The 6,907-nt window shown below is 33.2% G+C and overlaps 1 pseudogene; it reads right to left on the bottom strand.

The window, feature by feature from the left end:
- Window positions 1–305: 305 nt before the first annotated feature.
- On the bottom strand, window positions 306–2,495 carry LOC120142689 (annotated as a pseudogene).
- Between the last annotated feature and the right edge of the window lie 4,412 nt (window positions 2,496–6,907).

The raw sequence follows: 6,907 nt of genomic DNA, 5'->3' as shown, positions 1-6,907 counted from the left end.
TTATGCAAGGAGTGCGAATTTAGAAAGCTACATTAGAAAATTAAGGAGTGAAAAAATAAAAAATTTAAGGGAGTTCAAAAATATAAGCAAAACATCAAAGCAGGCATCAATTCATTCATCCATGAATCAATTGTTAAGAGAAATCAAGACCATCAGGGTTGAATCTCCTACACTACTATATATATAATACTCATTGCAAGGTCAGGCTCCAATAGCCCAATGGGCTAACGGCGCCACAGACTCAAGCAAGGCAACTACTTTTATCACTATGCACTAGTACTACCATTTTATAAGAATAGGCATTTCTACAAACAGTTTGTGGGCTGAACAACACCAAGGGGAGTTCCACCAGCGTGCTTACATGAAGCTGCAGGTACCTCATTCTTGTCCGTAAGTGACACCCCTTGCAATCGAATCCCACTGCACGGATACTTAGAACTGCAATCGAAGTTTACGGCAACCTGCGTCGCCGACGTCCCGTGTATGTCTCGGTACGTCAAGTCGCTAACTTTGATTCCCGAAACCTGATCGGGACAGTTATTGTTGCCGGGGCAGTAGTTTTGGTCGATCACGATGGGGTTCTGCACGTTCTTCATGGTAACATGTTGGAAGACGATGTTCCGGGCAAAACCATTGCTGGGTCTGGCCCAAGATTTTATCCGCACACCGTTCAGGGTACCGATGAATGTGGCTGTTTTGATGGTCACATTCTGCACTCCGACCTCGTTCTGGTCCTTCCCCAAGTTCCCGATGCTATAAGCACGCAGTGTTATAGCAGAATATGCAGACAGTTTCTCTTATGTTGACGTTGATGGTGGTGGTGGTTTTTACCTGATGCCGTGACCGAGGCCACATGTGATTTGCTCCATCCAGAGATTAGTTGCGCCAGGGCCGACCGAGACACAATCATCGCCTGTTTGAATCTTGGAGTTGAGGATGGTCACGCCGCTCGATAATTGTACATGAATACCGTCGGTGTTGGGGCTATCACCGGAGGTGGTGACCGTCACTCCTTGCATTTTCACATTCTGGCATCCGTTGATGACGATGTGGAACATCTGGCTGTTTACCGATGTTAATCCGGCGACGACTATGTTCTTCGATTTGCTAAAGCTTAGTGACAGCATTCACAAATAAAACATAATGTAACCAAAATGTTTTACTTCAATTTTATATAATTTGACCACTTTACTATGCTTAAATTTGACATTTAGTCATTTTACTTCAATTTTATATAATTGATCATCTAGTATATTTTATAATATCATTAATTCTAATAACCATCATTATTAACTATTTTCATTAAAATGCTAACATGATATTTAGGTATTTAAAAAGATCTTTTACCAACCGGAGTTGATTTAAGTGGTAAGTAACTTGATTCTGCTTAAGCAAGGTCTCAGTTTCGAGTCCTTGTGTATGCAGAAAATCCCTGCTGGGAGACTCACCCACCAAAGTTAGGCGTGCGACACAGGTCGGTTCAGATTAGTTAGGATAAAGTCTTAACCGGGAGGGTAACAAAAAAAATTAATCTCTTTAAAGAATGAATATTGTGTAAGAATGAATATTTTTTAGAGAGAAAATGAATGTAAGAATTTTAATTAAATATTGTGTCATTCAATTATTTTCTTGGTTTTGTTTTAATTTCTCAGCTATTCTTTTTTTTCAAAATCATATAAATTTACATTTTTATTCTGTTTTAGTCTTCAACTGTTTAATAGTTAATAGTGATTTAATGTGTAACTATTAGATAAAGTCATATCATTATTGAAAAATAAAAATTATCATGTCCGTAATTATGTTTATTTTTAATTGCAGGCTACTGATGATTAAAACGGAACAAAAAAGTAAGTTTAGTCACGATTTTAAGAATGAAAAATAGTTGGTGATCAAAACAGAACCACGAGAATATTTGAATAACTAAATTCGTAGTTTACCCTATAATTTACCGATTCAATGTAACGGAAAAGAGATATCACGGCGGAGTTCAACTCACCGTCGCACCGCTGGGCAACTCTTGCCGGAGTTCTTGAAAGCCCACAAGGCAGTCCCCCTGGCATCAAGTTTTCCGCCAAAGATCAAGACTCCATCAACATCCTGAAACGCAACCCAGCTGTCGGCATTTCCGATAGCCCCATAATCCGCCGGAGCCACGAGGGTTCCGTCGATTCGTAACGAGATAGCTCTGTTCCTGCATCGTCACTGAAACTTCACCTTGCGTAGCAAAAACATCCCTCTGGGCACGTAGATGCTCGCGGGGCTCGTCGAGGCACAAGCCTGAGTCCATGCAGCTAAAGGCTTTGGTCGAGTCGGCTGAGCCGTCGGGTTTGGCACCGTAACTCAGCACGTTGAGTTTGATTACTGCACAAAAAGATGGGTTGATGAAGAGAAAGAGAAGTGGGAGAAAAAGGAGGGGACGAGTGGTCATCGTGTTGAAGAAGGAAGTAAACCGAGTGATGTAGTAGTGGTGATAATGGGAGTTGAAACGGTTTGAGTTTGAGTCGAGACTTGAGGGAGCGAATTATTTATATTCTCTTATCGTAATAAGTAATAATATTATGCTAAATAAAGTTATTACCGGTTTTGTTATTTTTTAATAAAATCGATAAAAAAAATTACATAAAATATTATTATTTATACATAAAATATTAATATTTTTTAACATTTCTGATAAAATGTCCAATAATAATAAAATCTGTAGAAAAAAATAACAAAATCAATAGCATTTTACCGGATATGTTAACAAAACTGGTAAAACGCCTAATAATAACAAAACCGATAGAAATAATAACGTTTCCGGTAATTTTTTTACCGATTTTATTAAAAATAAAATAAAATCGATAACACTTTTCTTTAGTTGTATACTAAAATTGTTGTACGTGAGACTTTTCCAACAATATACTTTGTATTAAATGGATTAATTAATGATTAGGATCATAATTAAGCAAGCTGCGCCGGAATAGATCTCCAAGAGTTATAATTGTTTCGGTTATTAATTTTAAAAATTGTAGAATAATTATTAAATTATCAGTGCAACAGTATAATAAATATAAAAATTTAAGGTAAATATAAATAGTCCCCAATTATAAAGTATTGCTTTGTCGAATCCTCTAAATATTAAAAGTTATAAAATGGTCCCTCAATTATAAAGTGTTGCTTTGTTGAGTCACTATATTTTTAAAAATTACAAAATTATCACCCAACTATTCATATGTTCCAAACTCTTCTTTTTTCGCTAAAAAATGTCGATCATATTAGCTAAACGTTAACATGCTAACTGGAATACGATTGTCTTTCGAGATTATAGGATCATGTTTTATCATATCTCAGTCAACAAGTTTTTATCCAACTCATATTGTAGTCATTTTTTAACGGAAAAAGGATAAGTTTGGAATATATGAATAGTCGGATGATCATTTTGTAACTTTTAAAGGATTCAACAGTGCAACACCATATAATCGGGAGACCATTTTATAACATTTAATAGTTGGATAACTCAACAAAACATCGCTCTACAGTTAAGACTCAAGAGACCATTTATGTATTTTATCCAAAAATTTAGTGAATTTAGTGAATTTTCTAGAATTCTTTATAAATATACGTACTAAAAAATTAAATTTTAAATATATTGAGTATCATTTTTGAACAATTTAATTGTATGTATGATCATATGAATTATTTGGATCCAAAAAAAAAAGCGTGAACATGATATTTTGATATGATACGATGAGAGCTTCCCATGAATGAAGAAAATTAATAAATTAAAAGATAATAAAAGGAGTGGTGTATATACGTACTAAAGTTTAAAATTTAAAAATTTGATAGTTGAAAATATAAACATACTAAAATATTAGTGATCACTAATATAGTTTACCATATTTTCAGTTTTTTCCCGAAAATTATAATCACTAATATAATTTTGGATGCTAATTTAAATTATAAAGTATATTTTATTTCTAGAACTTGTAATATTGTGGTACATATTTTCGCTAAGTGAGCTCTCCGTTCTGGAAATGTATTATGTTTTGACTCGGTTTGTCCCGAGATTATTACGTTTGTTATATCCAATAATTTTTTCTCTGGTAATACAAGATCCTAGGGCAGTCTTTCTCCTCCTATAGGTCTTAAAAGGGTTTTTAACGAGAACCGTTTTCTTAAAAAGAAATTTTGAAATTATAGTTCATCAAATCACTTTAGTATTTTATTTTTTTAGTTCAGTTTAATCTTTAAACCTTCTAATTAGAAAACCTTATTTATTTTATTTATGTTTATCGGGTTACAAACTTATAATGTGTTAGACGTTTTTAATAACATTTTCATTATATTTATTTAGCCATTATTTTCTTTATTATTATTTAAAGTTGTTATTTAGCCTCAAAATTTTTAATAATCGTTGTTATTAACAAATATTTAGATTAAATATTTAATAATAATATTTTAAGAATCGATCAAGCGATCTTATCGGTTAAAGAGAACGTTGTTCTCCCTCTTCATTTGTAGGGCGTGTGGGTTCATTCTCAATTGATTGAAACAAGTTTGAATAGATATTTTCATGTAACCATCGTATGCTAACAAAATATTTTTTTAATTAATAAATTTTAAAATTGCCATTTTAACTGAAAATTTTCAATAATCTTTGTTTTTAAATAAACACTTCAATTAAAAGATCATTCAGATATTTTTATTTTCACAAATATTTCATATAGTTATAACTTATAATTATTGTTATTAAATAATCTTTGTGGTAGTTACGACTGGTATAAATGTGTCGTAAATGTAAGCAAATGAGATAGTATGGATGCTTCATTGAAATTTAGAATGATTCTTTTCTTTGTAAGGTTGAGATCTTTCAAACATGCTAAATATAGGGACAGAAGCAAGATTTTATGTAGGGGACGAATTTAAACTTAGGGACGAATTTAAACTTAGGGACGAATTAAAATTATAGGGGGTAAAAACGGATTTCAATAGAAAATACAAAAAATATATATATAATAATTTTAAATTTTCAAGGAAACGACTGCCGCGTCTGTCTATCTTGTTTAGATCTCTCTATCAATTATCTACTAGTGAAAAATTAGAAATCAGGATCTCTAATAATGTTCATATTTGAGCCTCTAAACCATGCTCTCCAAGATATTTAAATTGTATAGCAAACCTAAGAATTCTACCCATGATTCAAGTATATATTTTTTGGGTAAACTACGTATTTAGTCACTAAACTATTCTTGTGATTCTAATTTGGTCACTCGACTACTTTTTTAAAATAATATCTAAAGTAATGCTTTGATTATGTTTTGGTCACCTATTGTTAAAAATTAACAAGGTTATTGATATGTCACCATAAAGTAATGTCACATCATCATTGAAAAATAAAAAATAATTCTCGTAAGTAATTATGCTTTTTTTAACATCGAGTGACGAAAATATAACTTTAGTCTTTAGGTATGATTTTGGACAAAAATAGTTTGGTGACAAAAACATAACCACAGGAATGGATGGATGACTAAATACGTAGTTTACCCTTTTTTTATAACTCTATTTTGAATAACCAAACAAAATTACCTTAGTAGTTAAAGGAATGGTTGTCATTCCTAGATGTACCGAGTTCGAGCACCATCTATTGCAGTATGGGTGATTGAGCGTTCATTGTCAAAAATAATTGACAGTATTTAGAATAAATATTACTTTGTAACTTAATATACACATACACACAATATCTAACCTTTTCTGCTTGTTGTATAATAGTTAGTCCTCGTGTGATGCCGTCTCTTTGAACTCGGACGGCGCCCTCTGTGTAAGTGAGAAGTGAAGGATTAATGGCTGCAAGTATGGCCGTTGGATCGTGAAGGTACACACCTGCAGAACGGTAGTGAATAAATTAAAAGGCCGTGATGCTCTGCTAAAATCCCTTAATCATTACCAGCAGAGAAACCTTTCGTGCTGTATGCTTCATAATGATAATTGAAGTATACCCCTAGAATTTTGCACAAAAACCGAGCAAATGTTCCAGTTGAGCTAGCCAATTTGTCACAATCAGCATCTAAAATATGTCAAATTTGATAAAAACTGATGGCAACTGAAAAGCAAGACTAAAAAATGAAGGAAAAAAGTTGCAGAAACTAGAAATATAAGGTATTCACATAGATGTATAGAGAAATAACCAACATGAGTTCCAGTGAAAACAACTAGATGAGTGACATCTATCCCCACAGCCACAATATTTGCTCCACTTGTGAACACATATCTGCAGCATCTGGATCACCAATGATCTGTCATTCGATTCAGAAATCCGAACAAGATGTAAGATAAAGTGTATGCGGCCACTACACCAGTCTGGTAAATTGTCGTGTTCGACACAGAAAAGTAGATACCAAAGCGTTGAGAAACTTACATTGGCCTCTGCAGCTGGATTCGGATTGCCGTTTACTGCAAAAGCGCCACCAAGAAGAACAATTTGCCCAATGTTTTTAACAAATGATGGAACTTGTTGAATAGCCTGCTCAAAGTAAAATCTAGCATGAAACATTAGGGTTGTCATTTACAAAGGAAATCATGCCACAATAGTGGCAAGCAAATGATCAAAACCAGACCAGTACAGGATTTGTTAGCGGTCCCAATGCCACCCCAACCCCTCAAATCGAAGAAAGACACTAAACCCCATAAATCATATATGTTTTTATTTAATTCATGAGTTTTAAAAAGATTTTGAGAAAATCTAAACAAATAAAATAATATAGGAAGATTAGACGAGTTCACCGATATTAAAGATAACTATGGAATGACAACTTCTCATTACGTTGAAATGAGTGAACAAATTATAATTTTGACGAAGAATAAGATGAGATAAAATAAAAACTTTATTTTACCTTCACATTAGCTTATATCAATTTTCATGCCAACAACA

This window comes from Hibiscus syriacus, unplaced genomic scaffold (genome assembly GCF_006381635.1).
Source record: "Hibiscus syriacus cultivar Baekdansim isolate YM2019G1 unplaced genomic scaffold, ASM638163v2 tig00110831_pilon, whole genome shotgun sequence".
Classification (NCBI taxonomy): domain Eukaryota; kingdom Viridiplantae; phylum Streptophyta; class Magnoliopsida; order Malvales; family Malvaceae; genus Hibiscus; species Hibiscus syriacus.
This window is presented reverse-complemented; position numbering and strand designations above follow the sequence as displayed.